A 22,448-nucleotide genomic window follows, 5' to 3' on the forward strand; every position below is an offset into this window, starting at 1 on the left:
GAACGTTAGAATCTATCACACCCGATCATCACGTGGTGCATCGAAACAACGAACCTTCGCAACGGTGCACAGTTAGGGGGAACACCTTTCTTGAAATTTTAGTGAGGGATCATCTTATTTAAGTTACCGTCGTTCTAAGCAAATAAGATGTAAAACATGATAAACATCACATGCAATCAAATAGTGACATGATATGGCCAATATCATTTTGCTCCTTTTGATCTCCATCTTCAGGGCTCCATGATCATCGTTCTCACCGGCATGACACCATGATCTCCATCGTCATGATCTCCATCGTCGTGTCTTCTTGAAGTGTTCTCGTCATCCATTACTTCTACTACTATGGCTAACGCTTTAGCAATAAAGTAAAGTAATTACATGACGTTTATGTTGACACGCAGGTCATAAATAAATTAAGACAACTCCTATGGCTCCTGCCGGTTGTCATACTCATCGACATGCAAGTCGTGATTCCTATTACAAGAACATGATCAATCTCATAAATCACATATATCATTCATCACATCCTTTTGGCCATATCACATCACAAGGCATATGCTGCAAAAACAAGTTAGACGTCCTCTAATTGTTGTTGCAAGTTTTTACGTGGCTGCTATAGGTTTCTAGTAAGAACGTTTCTTACCTACGCCAAAACCACAACGTGATATGCCAATTTCTATTTACCCTTCATAAGGACCCTTTTCATCGAATCCGATCCGACTAAAGTGGGAGAGACAGACACCCGCTAGCCACCTTATGCAACTAGTGCATGTCAGTCGGTGGAACCAGTCTCACGTAAGCGTACGTGTAAGGTCGGTCCGGGCCGCTTCATCCCACGATGCCGCCGAATCAAGATAAGACTAGTAACGGCAAGTAAATTGACAAAATCGACGCCCACAACTGCTTTGTGTTCTACTCGTGCATAGAAACTACGCATAGACCTAGCTCTGATACCACTGTTGGGGAATGTAGCAGAAATTCAAAATTTTCTACGCATCACCAAGATCAATCTATGGAGTGATCTAGCAACGAGGGGAAGGAGAGTGCATCTACATACCCTTGTAGATCGCTAAGCGGAAGCGTTCAAGTGAACGGGGTTGATGGAGTCGTACTCGTCGTGATTCAAATCACCGATGATCCTAGTGCCGAACGGACGGCACCTCCGTGTTCAACACACGTACAGCCCGGTGACGTCTCCTACACCTTGATCCAGCAAGGGGAGAAGGAGAGGTTGGGGAAGACTCCATCCAGCAGCAGCACGACGGCGTGGTGGTGGTGGAGGAGCGCGGGACTCCAGCAGGGCTTCCCCAAGCACTACGAGAGACGAGGAGGAAGAGGGGTAGGGCTGCGCCAACAGGGAGATTGAATTGTCTGTTGGGCTGCCCCTTTGCTCAAGTATATATAGGGGGAGGGGAGGGGCTGCGCCCCCACCTAGGGTTCCCTCCCTAGGGGTGGCGGCAGCCCCCGATCCCATCTGGGAGGCGGCCAAGGGGAGAGAGAGGGGGGCGCACCTAGGGTGGGCCTTAGGGCCCATCTGCGCCTAGGGTTTGCCCCCTCTCCCCTTGAGGACGCCTTGGGCCTTGGTGGGAGGCGCCCCAGCCCACCTAGGGGCTGGTCCCTTCCCACTATTGGCCCATGTAAGCCTCCGGGGCTGGTGGCCCCACCTGGTGGACCCCCGAACCCCTCCGGTGGTCCCGGTATACTACCGGTGATGCCCGGAACACTTCCGGTGGCCAAAACCATACTACCTGTATATTAATCTTTACCTCCGGACCATTTCGGAACTCCTCGTGACGTCCGGGATCTCATCCGGGACTCCGAACAACATTCGGTAACCGCGTACATACTTTCCCTATAACCATAGCGTCATCGAACCTTAAGTGTGTAGACCCTACGGGTTCGGGAGTCATGCAGACATGGCCGAGACAACTCTCCGGTCAATAACCAACAGCGGGATCTGGATACCCATGTTGGCTCCCACATGCTCCACTATGCTCTCATCGGATGAACCACGATGTCAAGGATTTAATCAATCTCATATACAATTCCCTTTGTCTAGCGGTACGATACTTGCCCGAGATTCGATCGTCGGTATCCCGATACCTTGTTCAATCTCGTTACCGGCAAGTCTCTTTACTCGTTCCGTAACACATCATCCCGTGATCAACTCCTTGGTCACATTGTGCACATTATGATGATGTCCTACCGAGTGGGCCCAGAGATACCTCTCCGTTTACACGGAGTGAAAAATCCCAGTCTCGATTCGTGCCAACCCAACAGACACTTTCGGAGATACCTGTAGTGTACCTTTATAGCCACCCAGTTACGTTGTGACGTTTGGCACACCCAAAGCACTCCTACGGTATCTGGGAGTTGCACAACCTCATGGTCTAAGGAAATGATACTTGACATTAGAAAAGCTTTAGCATACGAACTACACGATCTTTGTGCTAGGCTTAGGATTGGGTATTGTCCATCACATCATTCTCCTAATGATGTGATCCCGTTATCAACGACATCCAATGTCCATGGTCAGGAAACCGTAACCATCTATTGATCAACGAGCTAGTCAACTAGAGGCTTACTAGGGACATGGTGTTGTCTATGTATCCACACATGTATCTGAGTTTCCTATCAATACAATTATAGCATGGATAATAAACGATTATCATGAACAATGAAATATAATAATAATAATAACTAATTTATTATTGCCCCTAGGGCATATTTCCAACAGATGACCCCTATCAATGTCCCCATTCAGCAACCACATTCCCGACATTCCTGCGCATAAAAAAATCAGAACATAGTGCCACACTTAATAAAAATTCAGAACATAGCGCCACACTAAATACAAATTCATAACATAGTGACACACTTAATAAAAATTCAGAACATGATGCCACACTTAATACAAATTCAGAACATAGTGCCACACTTAATAAAAATTCAGAACATTTTGCCACACTTAATAAAAATTCAGAACATTTTGCCACACTTAATAAAAATTCAGAACATAGTGCCACACTTAATACAAATTCAGAACATAGTGCCACACTTAATACAAATTCAGAACATAGTGCCACACTTAATACAAATTCAGAACATACTACTGCTAGCTTAGCTTCTTCCTCTCGCCCTTACTCCTCTACTGCCTCTACCTCCTCTTCTTCCCCGGTTGCCTCGTCCACGCCCAATGACGAAAGTGGGACAATTAGTGTCCCTATGGCCAAATTCATTGCATAGAATGCATTGCCTAGTCGGACCTCCTGCTTCAGATTCATCCATATCATTCCGGATGCGCTGACACTGTCGTCTGTCTCTACTTGTACGCATATGCTATGGGTTTGGAATGTAACGCCTTTCAGTGGGGTTGACGCTGTTGAAATTACCCATTGATCGAAAACCCATCAGCTCACCTGTCCAGGTATTGAGGACAGACTCTTTCAGAAAAAATGGAGACACAAACGATATTGCGTCCATTCCAAGCTGCCCGCAAGCAGCAAGTACATGTGAGCAAGGTAGGTGAAGCAATTTAGGTTTGTTGCATGTGCACTCACACGTTGGCCAGGCTTCATTACCAATTTTCACCTCATGCGTCCTCAACTCATTTGCACATCCGAATTTGTTGTTGGCTAAGCGGACCTTAAACCTTCTTTCTTGATTACCAATGGCGACTACAGTGTGTGATCTAGCTTTTTGCATCTTGTTGTCCATGTACTTCGTGACTCTTTCACAGTACCGTGTATTCGGGTTGTTGAAGATATGCTGCTCTGCTTTTTGACGTCTATCTCTGAAATACTTGACGGTGCCATAGAAAATACCCTCAACAATGGATGTAAGTGGCAATGCCCGGTTTCCTCTGAGGACAAAGTTGTATGTTTCTGCGAGGTTCGTTGTCATGACACTGTACCTTGCTCCATGTGTGTCATGTAGCAAAGACCACCTCTCCAGAGGCTCATGCTCTATCCACTGCTCGAAGGTTTTAATCGACCTCCCAAGCCTTCTCCTAGTACCAGGTGGGTCAAAGCCTGGCAGGTCACATAGCCCAACAGGCTCCTCCTCCATGGCCGTTGTTCCTGTTGCCAACTATGCAGCTACTGCTTCAACATGTGCCCTCACCGCTGCATCTCTTGCAGCTTTCCTGTCCCTCACGTGTCTCTGCGTGCACACATTAAGTCTGTCACGTATCAAATTGTACTTCCATAACCGGTTCTGCTTGCAGAGTTTTTTGAACAGATTCATCAGGTTCTTATTTCTAAACAGCGAGAAGAAATTAGCCCCCAGATGGCGCATGCACCAACGGCTCTGCAAGTCCTGCCATGGAACTTGTTCCTCAGGGCCTGGGTTTGTCAGTGTCCTTATCGCACTGAGTATACCTGCATGTCTGTCATGAAGGATGCACACATTGGGCTTCTCCTTCACAACTGATATTTTCAACTGCCTGAAGAACCATGTCCAACTTTCAATGTTCTCACTCTCCACAAAAGCAAATGCGAGTGGGATGACTTGATTTTGGCCGTCTTGACCTATGGCTGTCAGGATCTGACCCTTGTACTTGCCTGTGAGAAAAGTATCGTCAACACATATCACCAGTCGGCAATGCCTGAAAGCTTCGATGCATACACCAAAAGAGAAGAAGAGACAATGCAGCACCCTCACAGTTGGGAACTCTGGCATGAACATGTCTTGGATATTGATATAGGTGCCTGGATTCCGCTGCTGTAGGGTGTGGAGGAGCTGGACAACAGAGTCATATGCATCCAAATAAGAACCAAATCTCCTCTCAAGCGCCGCATACTTAGCCCTCCAAGCCTTGCCATAAGAAATTCTGTACTTGAACCTAGTGAAGACTTTTGTCTGGACTGCCTTCACTTCCATAGCTTTGCCCTGCACTATCTCATCGTATAACAACTGAGCAATAAGCGTCGATGAAAGGTTGGCATGATCCTGAGGGATGCAGGGAATAAGACAACTGTGATTAACTAAGTCACTTATCACCCAACTTGTGCCATACTTAGGGAGAAAGTCGTGCACCCTGGCGGGACAATCCGCGTTCTTGCATACCATTGTCAGGAATTTCTGACTGGACACCTGAGCTGTGAAAACCCTTTACGTGGACGTTGCCCAGTTAACTATTGCATCTTTCAGGGCTTGCTTGTTCGGATACATAGCACCCATCACAATATTGTTCTGGTGATATTGCCAGGTTGAATCATGTCCATCATTCACGGTCATTGCAGATGAGAAGTCATGATTCCACGATGCAGGATTCGGGACCTCCTCTGCATTTTATTCTTCATCTGACTCATCAGAATCATCGGCATGACCCCTTTCAACATCGGTGTCTTCTTCTTCCATCTGGTCCTGCATGTGCCCATCTACCTCGTCAGTGTCCACCTCGCCATTGTAATCACCATCGGCATTTCCTCCTTCTACCTGACTACTCTGCCCTGGTTCATAACCATAAGCATTTCCTCCTTCTACCTGAATGCTCTGTCCTTGTTCGTAACCATCATCTCCAGCATTTGAGCCTCCCTACACTGCTATGACCAGGATCATAGCCACCCTCGCCTTCAAGTGCAGTGACCTCCTTCACGACGGGAATCACTAAAGCAATAGGATTGCATCCCCTTTGTTCACAACCTTGTAACCACCGCACCCATTCGGAGTCTCGCTCTATCGGCCTCAAATAAAAGTAAATTATTGAACTTGACCGTGTCCACAATGCATGAACACCGACGGTGTGTGTTTCAGTATCAAGACCTAAACTTGGCGCAATCCATTCTTTCAACTGACTGACAGACCATGTTTGAGGTGCGCTCATTGGCACATCTATGTGAGTAAATTCACTCAGATCTGCTCCCATCTCAGTTGTTTGGACAGTACCAGGACCATAGCAAAATCTGAAGTTCACTACATCGGACATCGCAGCTCACCTATTTTTTTCAACAACGAAATACAGGTATTAAGCAACAACTTAATATACCCCCACTAACAAATATTAGACATGTCTATATATTAGCTAGCTATATATTACAGAATATTAACGGAGCAACTAATACTATCAGAGCAACTACAAATTTTTACACAACTAATTAGTTAACATCTAAATATATTTACGTATACTACCGGAGCAACTATAAATTTTTACACAACTAATTAGTTAACATCTAAATATATTTACGTATACTACCAGAGCAACTAACAATAATCACACACCTAATTTATTTCACATCGAAACATATTAATGTTGGGGAACGTAGTAATTTCAAAAAAATTCCTACGCACACGCAAGATCATGGTGATGCATAGCAACGAGAGGGGAGAGTGTTGTCTACGTACCCTTGTAGACCGAAAGCGGAAGCGTTAGCACAACGCGGTTGATGTAGTTGTACGTCTTCACGGCCCGACCGATCAAGTACCGAACGCACGGCACCTCCGAGTTCTGCACACGTTCAACTCGATGACGTCCCTCGAACTCCGATCCAGCCGAGTGTTGAGGGAGAGTTTCGTCAGCATGATGGCGTGGTGACGATGATGATGTTATACCGACGCAGGGCTTCGCCTAAGCACCGCTACGATATGATCGAGGTGGATTATGGTGGAGGGGGGCACCGCACACGGCTAAGAGATCAAGAGATCAATTGTTGTGTCTATGGGGTGCCCCTGGCCACGTATATAAAGGAGTGGAGGAGGGGAGGGGCCGGCCCTCTCTATGGCGCGCCCTAGGGGAGTCCTACTCCCACCGGGAGTAGGATTCCCCCTTTCCTAGTAGAACTAGGATCCCTTCCAAGTAGTAGGAGTAGGAGAGAAGGAAAGGGAAGGGAAAAGGAGAAGGAAGGAAGGGGGCGCCCCCCTCCCTAGTCCAATTCGGACCAGCCCATGGGGAGGGGTGTGGCCACCCTTTGAGGCCTTTCTCTCCTTTCCCGTATGGCCCATTAAGGCCCAATACGAATTCCCGTAACTCCCCAGTACTCCCGAAAATACCCGAATCACTCGGAACCTTTCCGATGTCCGAATATAGTCGTCCAATATATCGATCTTTACATCTCGACCATTTCGAGACTCCTCGTCATGTCCCCGATCTCATCCGGGACTCTGAACTCCTTCGGTACATCAAAACACATAAACTCATAATATAACCGTCATCGAACTTTAAGCGTGCGGTACCTACGGGTTCGAGAACTATGTAGACATGACCGAGACACGTCTCCGGTCAATAACCAATAGCGGAACCTGGATGCTCATATTGGCTCCCACATATTCTACGAAGATCTTTATCGGCCAGACCGCATAACTACATACGTTGTTCCCTTTGTCATCGGTATGTTACTTGCCCGAGATTCGATCGTCGGTATCTCAATACCTAGTTCAATCTCGTTAATGGCAAGTCTATTTACTCGTTCCGTAATACATCATCCCGCAACTAACTCATTAGTTGCAATGCTTGCAAGGCTTAAGTGATGTGCATTACCGAGAGGCCCCAGAGATACCTCTCCGACAATCGGAGTGACAAATCCTAATCTCGAAATACGCCAACCCAACAAGTACCTTTGGAGACACCTGTAGAGCACCTTTATAATCACCCAGTTACGTTGTGACGTTTGGTATCACACAAAGTGTTCCTCCGGTAAATGGGAGTTGCATAATCTCATAGTCATAGGAACATGTATAAGTCATGAAGAAAGCAATAGCAACAAACTAAATGATCAAGTGCTAAGCTAACGGAATGGGTCAAGTCAATCACATCATTCTCCTAATGATGTGATCCCGTTAATCAAATGACAACTCATGTCTATGGTTAGGAAACATAACCATCTTTGATCAACGAGCTAGTCAAGTAGAGGCATACTAGTGACATACTGTTTGTCTATGTATTCACACATGTATTATGTTTCCGGTTAATACAATTCTAGCATGAATAATAAACATTTATCATGATATAAGGAAATAAATAATAACTTTATTATTGCCTCTAGGGCATATTTCCTTCAGTCTCCCACTTGCACTAGAGTCAATAATCTAGTTCACATCGCCATGTGATTTAATACCAATAGTTCACATCACCATGTGATTAACACCCATAGTTCACATCGACATGTGACCAACACCCAAAGGGTTTACTAGAGTCAATAATCTAGTTCACATCGCTATGTGATTAACACCCAAAGAGTACTAAGGTGTGATCATGTTTTGCTTGTGAGAGAAGTTTAGTCAATGGGTCTGCCACATTCAGATCCGTATGTATTTTACAAATTTCCATGTCAACAATGCTCTGCACAGAGCTACTCTAGCTAATTGCTCCCACTTTCAATATGTATCCAGATTGAGACTTTGAGTCATCTGGATCAGTGTCAAAACTTGCATCGACGTAACCCTTTACGACGAACCTTTTTGTCACCTCCATAATCGAGAAACATATCCTTATTCCACTAAGGATAATTTTGACCGTTGTCCAGTGATCTACTCCTAGATCACTATTGTACCCCTTGCCAAAAACAGTGTAGGGTATACAATAGATCTGGTATACAGCATGGCATATTTTATAGAACCTATGGCCAATGCATAGGGAATGACTTTCATTCTCTTTCTATCTTCTACCGTGGTCGGGCTTTGAGTCTTACTCGGTTTCACACCTTGTAACACAGGCAAGAACTCTTTCTTTGACTATTCCATTTTGAACTACTTCAAAATCTTGTCAAGGTATGTACTCATTGAAAAACTTATCAAGCGTCTTGATCTATCTCTATAGATCTTGATGCTCAATATGTAAGCAACTTCACCGAGGTCTTTCTTTGAAAAACTCCTTTCAAACACTCCTTTATGCTTTGCAGAATAATTCTACATTATCTCCGATCAACAATATGTCATTCACATATACTTATCAGAAATGTTGTAGTGCTCCCACTCACTTTCTTGTAAATACAGGCTTCACCACAAGTCTATATAAAACTATATGCTTTGATCAACTTATCAAAGCGTATATTCCAACTCCGAGATGCTTGCACCAGTCCATAGATGGATCGCTGGAGCTTGCATATTTAGCACCTTTAGGATTGACAAAACTTTCGTGTTGCATCATATACAACTCTTCTTTAATAAATCCATTAAGGAATGTAGTTTTGTTTATCCATTTGCCAGATTTCATAAAATATGGCAATTGCTAACATGATTCGGATAGACTTAAGCATAGATACGAGTGAGAAACTCTCATCGTAGTCAACACCTTGAACTTGTCGAAAACCTTTTGCGACAATTCTAGCTTTGTAGATAGTAACACTACTATCACCGTCCGTCTTCCTCTTGAAGATCCATTTAATCTCAATTGCTTGCCGATCAACGGGCAAGTCAACCAAAGTCCACACTTTGTTCTCATACATGGATCCCATCTCAGATTTCATGGTCTCAAGCCATTTAGCGGAATCTGGGCTCATCATCGCTTCCTCATAGTTCGTAGGTTCGTCATGGTCAAGTAACATGAACTCAAGAATAGGATTACCGTACCACTCTGGTGCGGATCTCACTCTGGTTTACCTACGAGGTTCGGTAGTAACTTGATCTGAAGTTACATGATCATCATCATTAGCTTCCTCACTAATTGGTGTAGTAGTCACAGGAACAGATTTCTGTGATGAACTACTTTCCAATAAGGGAGCAGGTAGAGTTACCTCATCAAGTTCTACTTTCCTCCCACTCACTTCTTTCGAGAGAAACTCCTTCTCTAGAAAGGATCCATTCTCAGCAACGAATATCTTGCCTTCGGATCTGTGATAGAAGGTGTACCCAACATTTTATTTTGGGTATCCTATGAAGACGCACTTCTCGATTTGGGTTTGAGCTTATCAGGTTGAAACTTTTTCACATAAGCATTGCAACCTCAAACTTTAAGAAACGACAGCTTAGGTTTCTTGCCAAACCATAGTTCATACGGTGTCGTCTCAACGGATTTAGATGGTTCCCTATTTAACGTGAATGTAGTTGTCTCTAATGCATAACCCCAAAACGATAGTGGTAAATTGGTAAGAGACATCATAGATCGCACCATATCTAATAAAGTACGATTACGATGTTCGGACACACCATTACACTGTGGTGTTCCAGGTGGCGTGAGTAGTGAAAATATTTCACATTGTTTTAACTGAAGGCCAAACTCGTAACTCAAATATTTTACTTCTGCGATCATATCGTAGAAACTTTTATTTTTGTTACGATGATTCTCCACTTCACTCTGAAATTCTTTCAACTTTTCAACTGTTTCAGACTTGTGTTTCATTAAGTAGATATACCCATATCTGCTCAAATCATCTGTGAAGGTCAGAAAATAACGATACTTGCCGTGAGCCTTAACACTCATCGGACCACATACATCAGTATGTATTATTTCCAATAAGTTGCTCGCTCCATTGTTCTGGAGAACGGAGTCTTAGTCATCTTGCCCATGAGGCATGGTTCGCAAGCATCAAGTGATTCATAATCAAGTGATTCCAAAAGTCCATCAGCATGCTTTACACCAATATGACCTAAACGGCAGTGCCACAAATAAGTTGCACTATCATTATTAATTTTGCATCTTTTGGTTTCAATATTATGAATATGTGTATCACTACGATCGAGATCCAACGAACCATTTTCATTGGGTGTATAACCATATAAGGTTTTATTCATGTAAACAGAACAACAATTTATTCTCTTACTTAAATGAATAACCGTATTGCAATAAACATGATCAAATCATATTCATGCTCACGGCAAACACCAAATAACACTTATTTAGGTTCAACACTAATCCCGAAAGTATAGGGAGTGTGCGATGATGATCATATCAATCTTGGAACCACTTCCAACACACATCGTCATTTCACCCTTAACTAGTCTCTGTTCATTCTGCAACTCCCGTTTCGAGTTACTACTCTTAGCAACTGAACCAGTATTAAATACCGGGGGGTTGCTACGAGCACTAGTAAAATACACATCAATAATCCATATATCAAATATACCTTTGTTCACTTTGCCATCCTTCTTATCCGCCAAATACTTGGGGCAGTTCCGCTTCCAGTGACCAGTCCCTTTACAGTAGAAGCACTTAGTCTCAGGCTTAGGACCAGCTTGGGCTTCTTCACTTGAGCAGCAACTTGCTTGCCGTTCTTCTTGAAGTTCTCCTTCTTCCCTTTGCCCTTTTCTTGAAACTAGTGGTCTTGTCTACCATCAACACTTGATATTTTTCTTGATTTCTACCTTCGTTGATTTCAGCATTACGAAGAGCATGGGAATCGTTTCCGTTATCCCTTGCATATCATAGTTCATCACGAAGTTCTACTAACTTGGTGATGGTGACTAGAGAATTCTTTCAATCACTATCTTATCTGGAAGATTAACTCCCACTTGATTCAAGTGATTGTAGTACCCAGACAATCTGAGCACATGCTCACTGCTTGAGCTATTCTCCTCCATCTTTTAGCTATAGAACTTGTTGGAGACTTCATATCTCTCAACTTGGGTATTTGCTTGAAATATTAACTTCAACTCCTGGAACATCTCATATGGTCCATGACATTCAAAACGTCTTTGAAGTCTCGATTCTAAGCCGTTAAGCATGGTGCACTAAACTATCAAGTAGTCATCATATTGAGCTAGCCAAACGTTCATAACGTTTGCACCTACTCCTGCACTAGGTCTGTCACCTAGTGGTGCATCAAAGACATAATTCTTCTGTGCAGCAATGAGGATAATTCTCAGATCACGGATCCAATCCGCATCATTGCTACTAACATTTTTCAACATATTTTTTCTCTAGGAACACAATAAACTGGGAGCAACAGCGCGATCTATTGATCTACAACATAGATATGCTAATACTACCAGGACTAAGTTCATGATAAATTTAAGTTCAATTAATCATATTACTTAAGAACTCCCACTTAGAAAGACATCCCTCTAATCTTCTAAGTGATCACGTGATCCAAATCAACTAAACCATGTCCGATCATCACGTGAGATGGAGTAGTTTCAATGGTGAACATCACTATGTTGATCATATCTACTATATGATTCACGCTCGACCTTTTGGTCTCCATGTTCCGAGGCCATATCTGTTATATGCTAGGCTCGTCAAATTTAACCTGAGTATTCCGCGTGTGCAACTGTTTTGCACCCGTTGTATTTGAACGTAGAGCCTATCACACCCGATCATCACGTGGTGTCTCAGCACGAAGAACTTTCACAATGGTGCATACTCAGGGAGAACACTTATACTTTGATAATTTAGTGAGGGATCATCTTATAATGCTACCGTCAATCAAAGCAAGATAAGATGCATAAAAGATAAACATCACATGCAATCAATATAAGTGATATGATATGGCCATCATCATCTTGTACTTGTTATCTCCATCTCCGAAGTACCGTCATGATCACCATCGTCACCGGCGCGACACCTTGATCTTCATCGTAGCATCGTTGTCGTCTCACCAATCTTATGCTTCCATGACTATCGCTACCGCTTAGTGATAAAGTAAAGCATTACAACGCGATTGCATTGCATACAATAAAGCGACAACCATATGGCTCCTGCCAGTTGCCAATAACTCGGTTACTAAACATGGTCATCTCATATAATAAAATTTAGCATCATGTCTTGACCATATCACATCACAACATGCCCTGCAAAAACAAGTTAGACGTCCTCTACTTTGTTGTTGCAAGTTTTACGTGGCTGCTATGGGCTTAGCAAGAACCGTTCTTACCTACGCATCAAAACCACAACGATAGTTTGTCAAGTTGGTGTTGTTTTAACCTTCGCAAGGATCGGGCATAGCCACACTTGGTTCAACTAAAGTTGGAGAAACTGACACCCGCCAGCCACCTGTGTGCAAAGCACGTCGGTAGAACCAGTCTCGCGTAAACGTACGCGTAATGTCGGTCCGGGCCGCTTCATCCAACAATACTGCCGAACCAAAGTATGACATGCTGGTAAGCAGTATGACTTATATCGCCCACAACTCACTTGTGTTCTACTCGTGCACAACATCAACGCATAAAACCTAGCCTCGGATGCCATTGTTGGGGAACGTAGTAATTTCAAAAAAAAAATCCTACGCACACGCAAGATCATGGTGATGCATAGCAACAAGAGGGGAGAGTGTTGTCTATGTACCCTTGTAGACCGAAAGCGGAAGCATTAGCACAACGCGGTTGATGTAGTCGTACGTCTTCACGGCCCAACCGATTAAGTACCGAACGCACGGCACCTCCGAGTTCTGCACACGTTCAACTCGATGACGTCCCTCGAACTCCGATCCAGCCGAGTGTTGAGGGAGAGTTTCGTCAGCACGATGGCGTGGTGACGATGATGATGTTATACCAACGCAGGGCTTCGCCTAAGCACCGCTACGATATGATCGAGGTGGATTATGGTGGAGGGGTGCACCGCACACGGCTAAGAGATCAAGAGATCAATTGTTGTGTCTATGGGGTGCCCCCTGGCCACGTATATAAAGGAGTGGAGGAGGGAAGGGGCCGGCCCTCTCTATGGCGTGCCCTAGGGTAGTCCTACTCCCACCGGGAGTAGGATTCCCCCTTTCCTAGTAGAACTAGGATCCCTTCCAAGTAGTAGGAGTAGGAGAGAAGGAAAGGGAAGGGAAAAGGAGAAGGAAGGAAGGGGGCGCCCCCCCCCCCTCCCTAGTCCAATTCGGACCAGCCCATGGGGAGGGGTGCGGCCACCCTTTGAGGCCTTTCTCTCCTTTCCCGTATGGCCCATTAAGGCCCAATACGAATTCCCTTAACTCCGCAGTACTCCCGAAAATACCCTAATCACTCGGAACGTTTCCGATGTCCGAATATAGTCGTCCAATATATCGATCTTTACGTCTCGACCATTTCGAGACTCCTCATCATGTCCCCGATCTCATCCGGGACTCCGAACTCCTTCGGTACATCAAAACACTTAAACTCATAATATAACCGTCATCGAACTTTAAGCGTGCGGACCCTATGGGTTCGAGAACTATGTAGACATGACCGAGACACATCTCCGGTCAATAACCAATAGCGGAACCTGGATGCTCATATTGGCTCCCACATATTCTACAAAGATCTTTATCGGCCAGACCGCATAACTACATACGTTCTTCCCTTTGTCATCGGTATGTTACTTGCCTGAGATTCGATCGTCGGTATCTCAATACCTAGTTCAATCTCGTTACCGGCAAGTCTCTTTACTCATTCCGTAATACATCATCCCGCAACTAACTCATTAGTTGCAATGCTTGCAAGGCTTAAGTGATGTGCATTACCGAGAGGGCCCAGAGATACCTGTCCGACAATCGGAGTGACAAATCCTAATCTCAAAATACGCCAACCCAACAAGTAATTTTGGAGACACCTGTAGAGCACCTTTATAATCACCCAGTTACGTTGTGACGTTTGGTAGCACACAAAGTGTTCCTCCGGTAAACGGGAGTTGCATAATCTCATAGTCATAGGAACATGTATAAGTCATGAAGAAAGAAATAGCAACAAACTAAACGATCAAGTGCTAAGCTAACGGAATGGGTCAAGTCAATCACGTCATTCTCCTAATGATGTGATCCCGTTAATCAAATGACAACTCATGTCTATGGTTAGGAAACATAACCATCTTTGATCAACGAGCTAGTCAAGTAGAGGCATACTAGTGACATACTGTTTGTCTATGTATTCACACATGTATTATGTTTCCGGTTAATACAATTCTAGCATGAATAATAAACATTTATCATGATATAAGGAAATAAATAATAACTTTATTATTGCCTCTAGGGCATATTTCCTTCAATTAACAAATACTATCGGAGCACCTACGAAAAATAAAATGTTGGTTGAAATATACCCTTGAAGCGTGCGTGCGAACGACGAACGGCGGCCTTCAATCACCGGAATCGGAGCGGGAAACTCCACCAAACTGCCGGAGCTTCACCTCCACCGCCTCCACCATACTGCCCCAACTTCTCCACCACCACCTCCACCTCCACCGCCGCAACAAACTCCACCAATGAGCTAGAAAAAAAACTCCACCTAAATGCTCACCACGACCGCCACGAGCTACCCCATCAGTAGATCGAGGTCTCTTTTGGTTGCCCTAACTGAGTAGAATCCATTCACGGTGCCAAATCCGCAAATAAATGGTTCATTTAGGTGTATAAATTGGGGGCATTTTGGTGTACAGAGAGGAGAAGGAAAGAACAGAAGAAGAACGCTCGCGTGCGTGGGAGGAGGAAGAAGACGCAGGGAGCCTGCTGCCGCGCGAGGTGGGTCCACACCCTGTCGGCCCGCAGCTGGCCGATCGGCCCACGGTAAGCTGACAGGGGCTCGCCCCGTGACCGCCGCGCCGACAGCTCCCTCTCTCCCCCCCCCTCACGACGTGGCCTGCCCAATCCGCGCGCGACACGTCGCAGGCTGGCCAGCTGTCGGCCTCCTACTGGCCGAGTGCACCCAGTCGGCCTGCTATGGGCTGACTAGGCCCAGTCGGTCCGCAGCGGGCCGACAGTGTATTATTTCTGAAATTCTTTTTTTAAGCATAATATTTGTGCAAATTAATAAAAAATGTATTATTTAAAAAAATATGCGGAGTGGGGTGGGAGGAATGGGTGGGTGGACGAGCAAAGCGGTGGAGCTGCCTGCGAGTGGAGAAGGCCAACTCCACTGCGCGACCCCAAACAGACATTCGGTTTGGACGGATTTTGTCCCTTTGGTATGGTGATGCGGTCGCCCATGTCCACGTTTGTCCGTTGGGTTGTGGGTGCGCCCAGTGCGCGGCCGCACCCCAAATCATGTCCGGATGGACGTGATTAAAAAACAAAAAACTTAAATAAAATGTCTAAAAAGTAAATAAACGCACTTAAAAAAACTTAATATATATAAAGGTCACGGCTACAAAACGGTCCAGTTTCACGCCGCACTTAAACGGCCCAGTTTCATAATTAACATAAAAACAAAATAAAAAAAGCCGCTCGCGCCCTGCTGCCGCGCCCGTCCATGCCCTGGCCGTCGACGTCGCCGTCTTCAGTGGCCGCCGGTGTCGTCGTCGTCGCTGCAGAGGTCGACGTAGTCCGGCGGCGTCTAGAGATGGGCCGGTGGTCCCCGGTGCACGGGGGCAGCGTGCTGGAAGTGTTGGGGAACATAGTAATTTCAAAAATATTCCTACGCACATGCAAGATCATGGTGATGCATAGCAACGAGAGGGAAGAGTGTTGTCTACGTACCCTCGTAGACCGGAAGCGGAAGCGTTAACACAACGCGGTTGATGTAGTCGTACGTCTTCACGGCCCGACCGATCAAGCACCGAAACTACCGCACCTCCGAGTTCTAGCACACGTTCAGCTCGATGACGATCCCCGGACTCCGATCCAGCAAAGTGTCGGGGAAGAGTTCCGTCAGCACGACGGCGTGGTGACGATCTTGATGTTCTACCGTTGCAGGGCTTCGCCTAAGCACCGCTACAATATTATCGAGGATTATGGTGGAGGGGGCACCGCACACGGCTAAGAGAACGATCACGAAGATCAACTTGTGTGTCTAGAGGTGCCCCCCTGCCCCCGTATATAAAGGAGCAAGGGGGGAGGCCGGCCGGCCCTTGGGGCGCGCCAAGGAGGGGGGAGTCCTACTCCTAGTAGGAGTAGGACTCCCCTTTCCTAGTCCAACTAGGAAGAGAGAAGGGGGAAGGAAAGAGAGGGAGAGGGAGAGGGAAAGAGGGGCCGTGCCCCCCTCCCCTAGTCCAATTCGGACTCCTCATGGGAGGGGGCGCGCCACCTCTTGGGCTGTTGCCCTCTCTCTCCCCTCAGGCCCACTAAGGCCCAATACTTCCCCGGGGGGGGGGGGGTTCCGGTAACCCTTCCGGCACTCCGGTTTTCTCCTAAATCACCCGAAACACTTCCGGTGTCCGAATATAGCCGTCCAATATATCGATATTTATGTCTTGACCATTTCGAGACTCCTCGTCATGTCCGTGATCATATCCGGGACTCCGAACAACCTTCGGTACATCAAAATATATAAACTCATAATGAAACTGTCATCGTAACGTTAAGCGTGCGGACCATACGGGTTCGAGAACAATGTAGACATGACTGAGACACGTCTCCGGTCAATAACCAATAGCGGAACCTGGATGCTCATATTGGCTCCCACATATTCTACGAAGATCTTTATCGGTCAGACCGCATAACTACATACGTTGTTCCCTTTGTCATCGGTATGTTACTTGCCCGAGATTCGATCGTCGGTATCTCAATACCTAGTTCAATCTCATTATCGGCAAGTCTCTTTACTCATTCCGTAATACATCATCTCGCAACTAACTCATTAGTTGCATTGCTTGCAAGGCTTAAGTGATGTGCATTACCGAGAGGGCCCAGAGATACCTCTTCGACAATCGGAGTGACAAATCCTAATCTCGAAATACGCCAACCCAACATGTACCTTTGGAGACACCTGTAGAGCACCTTTATAATCACCCAGTTACGTTGTGATGTTTGGTAGCATACAAAGTGTTCCTCCGGCAAACGGGAGTTGCATAATCTCATAGTCACAGGAAAATGTATAAGTCATGAAGAAAGCAATAGCAACATACTAAACGATCGGGTGCTAAGCTAATGGAATGGGTCATGTCAATCACATCATTCTCCTAATGATGTGATCCCGTTAATCAAATGACAACTCATGTCTATGGTTAGGAAACTTAACCATCTTTTGTTAATGAGCTAGTCAAGTAGAGGCATACTAGTGACACTCTGTTTGTCTATGTATTCACACATGTATTATGTTTCCGGTTAATACAATTCTAGCATGAATAATAAACATTTATCATGATATAAGGAAATAAATAATAACTTTATTATTTCCTCTAGGGCATATTTCCTTCAGTCTCCCACTTGCACTAGAGTCAATAATCTAGTTCACGTCGCCATGTGATTTAATACCAATAGTTCACATCACCATGTGATTAACACCCAAAGGGTTTACTAGAGTCAATAATCTAGTTCACATTGCTATGTGATTAACACCCAAAGAGTACTAAGATGTGATCATGTTTTGCTTGTGAGAGAAGTTTAGTCAACGGGTCTACCACATTCAGATCCGTAAGTATTTTGCAAATTTCTATGTCAACAATGTTCTACACGGAGCTACTTTAGCTAATTGCTCCCACTTTCAATATGTGTCCAGATTGAGACTTTGAGTCATCTGGATCAGTGTCAAAACTTGCATCGACGTAATCCTTTATGACGAACCTTTTGTCACCTCCATAATCGAGAAACATATCCTTATTCCACTAAGGATAATTTTGACCAATGTCCAGTGATCTACTCCTAGATCACTATTGTACTCCCTTGCCAAACACAGGGCAGGGTATACAATAGTTCTGGTACACAGCATGGCATACTTTAGAGAACCTATGGCTAAGGCATAGGGAATGACTTTCATTCTCTCTCTATCTTCTGCCGTGGTCGGGTTTTGAGTCTTACTCAGTTTCACACCTTGTAACACATGCAAGAACTCTTTCTTTGACTGTTCCATTTTGAACTACTTCAAAATATTGTCAAGGTATGTACTCATTGAAAAACTTATCAAGCGTCTTGATCTATCTCTATAGATCTTGATGATCAATATGTAAGCAGCTTCACTGAGGTCTTTCTTTGAAAAACTCCTTTCAAACATTCCTTTATGCTTTGTAGAATAATTCTACATTATCTCCGATCAACAATATGTCATTCACATATACTTATCAGAAATGTTGTAGTGCTCCCACTCACTTTCTTGTAAATACAGGCTTCACCGCAAGTCTGTATAAAACTATATGCTTTGATCAACTTATCAAAGCGTATATTCCAACTCCGAGATGCTTGCACCAGTACATATATGGATCGCTGGAGCTTGCATATTTTGTTAGTACCTTTAGGATTGACAAAACCTTCTGGTTGCATCATATACAACTCTTCTTTAATAAATCCATTAAGGAATGCAGTTTTGTTTATCCATTTGCCAGATTTCATAAAATGCGGCAATTGCTAACATGATTCGGACAGACTTAAGCATAGATACGAGTGAGAAACTCTCATCGTAGTCAACACCTTGAACCTGTCGAAAACCTTTTTGCGACAATTCTAGCTTTGTAGATAGTAAGACTACTATCAGCGTCCGTCTTCCTCTTGAAGATCCATTTAATCTCAATGGCTCGCCGATCATTGGGCAAGTCAATCAAAGTCCATACTTTGTTCTCATACATGGATCTCATCTCAGATTTCATGGCCTGAAGCCATTTCGCGGAATCTGGGCTCATCATCGCTTCCTCATAGTTCGTAGGCTCGTCATGGTCAAGTAATATGACCTCCAGAACAGGATTACCGTACCACTCTGGTGCGGATCTCACTCTGGTTTACCTACGAGGTTCGGTAGTAACTTGATCTGAAGTTACATGATCATCATCATTAGCTTCCTCACTAATTGGTGTAGTAGTCACAGGAACAGATTTATGTGATGAACTACTTTCCAATAAGGGAGCAGGTACAATTACCTCATCAAGTTCTACTTTCCTCCCACTCACTTCTTTCGACAGAAACTCCTTCTCTAGAAAGGCTCCATTCTCAGCAATGAATATCTTACCTTCGGATCTGTGATAGAAGGTGTACCCAACATTTTCTTTTGGGTATCCTATGAAGATTTACTTCTCCGATTTGGGTTTGAGCTTATCATGTTGAAAACTTTTTCACATAAGCATCGCAGTTCCAAACTTTAAGAAACGACAGCTTAGGTTTCTCGCCAAACCACAGTTCATACGGTGTCGTCTCAACGGATTTAGATGGTGCCCTATTTAACGTGAATGCAGCTATCTCTAATGCATAACCCCAAAACTATAGTGATTAATCGGTAAGAAACATCATGTATTGCACTATATCCAATAATAGTATGGTTATGACATTCGGACACACCATTACGTTGTGGTGTTCCAGGTGGCGTGAGTTGTGAAACTATTCCGCGTTGTTTCAAATGAAGACCAAACTCGTAACTTAAATATTCTCCTCCACGATCAGATCGCAGAAATTTTATTTTCTTGTTATGATGATATTCCACTTCACTTTGAAATTCTTTGAACTTTTCAAATGTTTCAGACTTATGTTTCATCAAGTAGATATACCCATATCTGCTCAAATCATCTGTGAAGGTCAGAAAATAACGATACCTGTCGTGAGCCTCAACATTCATCGGACTGCATACATCAGTATGTATTATTTCCAATAAGTAAGTTGCTTGCTCCATTGTTCCGGAGAATGGAGTCTTAGTCATCTTGCCCATGAGGCACGGTTCGCAAGCATCAACTGATTCATAATCAAGTGATTCCAAAAGCCCATCAGCAAGGATTTTCTTCATGCGCTTTACACCAATATGACCTAAACGGCAGTGCCACAAATAAGTTGCACTATTAACTTTGCATCTTTTGGTTTCAATATTATGAATATGTGTATCACTACGATCGAGATCCAATGAACCATTTTCATTGGGTGTGTAACCATATATGTAAACAAAACAACAATTTATTCTCTTACTTATATGAATAACCGTATTGCAATAAACATGATCAAATCATATTCATGCTCAACGCAAACACCAAATAACACTTATTTAGGTTCAACACTAATCCCGAAAGTATAGGGAGTGTGCAATGATGATCATATCAATCTTGGAACCACTTCCAACACACATCGTCACTTCACCCTTAATTAGTCTCTGTTCATTCTACAACTCCCGTTTCGAGTTACTACTCTTAGCAACTGAACTAGTATCAAATACTGAGGGGTTGCTATAAACACTAGTAAAGTACACATCAATAACATGTATATCAAATATACCTATGTTCACTTTGCCATCCTTCTTATCCTCCAATTACTTGGGGTAGTTCCGCTTCCAGTGACCAATCCCTTTGCAGTAGAAGCACTCAGTTTCAAGCTTAGGTCCAGACTTGGGTTTTTCACTTGAGCAGCAACTTGCTTGCCGTTCTTCTTGAAGTTCCCCTTTCTGCCCTTTGTCCCTTTACTTGAACTAGTGGTTTTGTTTACCATGAACACTTGATGATTTTCTTGATTTCTACCTTCGTCGATTTCAGCATCACGAAGAGCTTGGGAATCGTTTCTCTTATCTCTTGCATATTATAGTTCATCACGAAGTTCTACTAACTTGGTGATGGTGACTAGAGAATTCTGTCAATCACTATTTTATCTGGAAGATTAACTCCCACTTGATTCAAGCGATTGTAGTACCCAGACAATCTGAGCACATGCTCACTACTTGAGCTATTCTCCTCTATATTTTAGCTATAGAACTTGTTGGAGACTTCATATCTCTCAACTCGGGTATTTGCTTGAAATATTAATTTCAACTCCTGGAACATCTCATATGGTCCATGACGTTCAAAATGTCTTTGAAATCCCGATTCTAAGCTATTAAGCATGGTGCACTAAACTATCAAGTAGTCATCATATTGAGCTAGCCAAACGTTCATAACGTTTGCATCTGCTCCTGCAATAGGTTTGTCACCTAGCGGTGCATCAAGGACATAATTCTTCTGTGCAGCAATGAGGATAATCCTCAGATCACGGATCCAATCCGCATCATTGCTACTAACATTTTTCAACTTAGTTTTCTCTAGGAACATATAAAAATAAATGGGGAGCAGCATCGCGAGCTATTGATCTACAACATAGATATGCTAATACTACCAGGACTAAGTACATGATAAATTTAAGTTCAATTAATCATATTACTTAAGAACTCCCACTTAGAAAGACATCCCTCTAATATTCTAAGTGATCACGTGATCCAAATCAACTAAACCATAACCGATCATCATGTGAAATTGAGTAGCTTTCAATGGTGAACATCAATATGTTGATCATATCTACTATATGATTCATGCTCGACCTTTCGGTCTCAGTGTTCCGAGGCCATATCTGCATATGCTAGGCTCGTCAAGTTTAACCTGAGTATTCTGCGTGTGCAAAACTGGCTTGCACCCGTTGTAGATGGACGTAGAGCTTATCACACCCAATCATCATGTGGTGTCTGGGCACGACGAACTTTGGCAACGGTGCATACTCAGGGAGAACACTTTTATCTTGAAATTTAGTGAGAGATCATCTTATAATGCTACCGTCAATCAAAGCAAGATAAGATGCATAAAAGATAAACATCACATGCAATCAAAATAAGTGATATGATATGGCCATCATCATCTTGTGCTTATGATCTCTATCTCCGAAGCACCGTCATGATCACCATCGTCATCGGCGCGACACCTTGATCACCATCGTAGCATCGTTGTTGTCTCGCCAATCTTATGCTTCCACGACTATCGCTACCGCTTAGTGATAAAGTAAAGCATCACAGCGCAATTGCATTGCATACAATAAAGCGACAAC

At 44.0% G+C, this 22,448-nt stretch overlaps 1 pseudogene; it reads right to left on the minus strand.

Annotated features, from left to right (window-relative positions):
• Positions 1-3,120: 3,120 nt before the first annotated feature.
• On the minus strand, positions 3,121-5,929 carry LOC147971882 (uncharacterized; annotated as a pseudogene).
• Positions 5,930-22,448: the final 16,519 nt, after the last annotated feature.

Source organism: Triticum urartu, chromosome 5A (assembly GCF_056163025.1).
Source record: "Triticum urartu cultivar PI428250 chromosome 5A, HENAU_Tu73, whole genome shotgun sequence".
In the NCBI taxonomy this organism is placed as follows: domain Eukaryota; kingdom Viridiplantae; phylum Streptophyta; class Magnoliopsida; order Poales; family Poaceae; genus Triticum; species Triticum urartu.